The 1,028-nt window shown below is 39.3% G+C and overlaps 1 pseudogene; it reads right to left on the bottom strand.

Annotated features, from left to right (window-relative positions):
* Positions 1 to 253: 253 nt before the first annotated feature.
* On the bottom strand, positions 254 to 640 carry LOC111547084 (annotated as a pseudogene).
* Between the last annotated feature and the right edge of the window lie 388 nt (positions 641 to 1,028).

The following is a 1,028-nucleotide window of genomic DNA, read 5'->3' as shown; positions in this document are numbered from 1 at the left end:
TAAGGATAAGGCCTCCAGCTGCATCCCTTTCCCTGCAAAAGACATGATCTCATTCTTTTTTATGGCTGCCTAGTATTCCACAGTGTATATGTTCCACATTTTCTTTATGCAGCCTATTATTAATGGGCATTTAGGTTAATTCCATGTTTTTGCTATTGTGAATAGTGTTGCATGTTGCAGTGAACATACACGTGCATGTATTTTTTTTTTTTTTTTAATGAGGCATTTTATTTGCAAATAATGTGTTACATCCCTAGAAAAAGAATCCCAGGATTTTCCCTCCTGTGTGTTTTTGTCTTGCTTCTTCATGGTCCATGATGCCAGCTGAGGTTGTGAAACCAGACTGGCAGGATGGAAGCAGATTATTCTGCCATTTTTCTAGATCTTTGAGTTGCACATGAAATCTGGGACTGATCACTCCACACTTGTTCAGCCTGTCTGTGAGGTTCACAACAATTTTCCCAGCTCTGTGATCATCAATGATTTCAAATTCGCCAATGTAACCATGCTTCATCATCAAAGTGAGAAACCGGACGATGACTTCAGAGCACGGCCTAATAAGCACCTGGTGTTTGCCTCTCTTTTCCACATTGTTGATCCTCTTGAGAGCATCAGCCAGGACATTCATGCGCACCATTGTGGCGGCGCAGAAAGATGGCAGAAAGAGGATGAGAATGTGTCTTTACAGTAGAATGATTTATATTTCTTTGGGTATATGCCCAGTAATGGGATTGCTGGGTCAAATGTTGTTTCTGTTTTTAGGTCTTTGGGGAATAACTACATTGTCTTCCACAATGGTTGAACTAATTTACACTCCCACAAACAATGTATAAGCATTCCTTTCTCCATAACCTTGCCAGCATCTGTTACTTTTTTGACTTTATAATTGCCATCTTGACTGGTGTGAGATGGTATCTCATTGTGGTTTTGATTGGCATTTATCTAATGATCAGTGATGTTGAGCTTTTTTACATATGATTGTAGGCCACATATATGTTTTATTTTGAAAAGCGTCTGTTCATGTCCTT

This window comes from Piliocolobus tephrosceles, chromosome 3 (assembly GCF_002776525.5).
Source record: "Piliocolobus tephrosceles isolate RC106 chromosome 3, ASM277652v3, whole genome shotgun sequence".
In the NCBI taxonomy this organism is placed as follows: Eukaryota; Metazoa; Chordata; class Mammalia; order Primates; family Cercopithecidae; genus Piliocolobus; species Piliocolobus tephrosceles.
The sequence above is the reverse complement of the archived record's forward strand: the minus strand, read 5'-3'. Positions and strand labels throughout refer to the sequence as shown.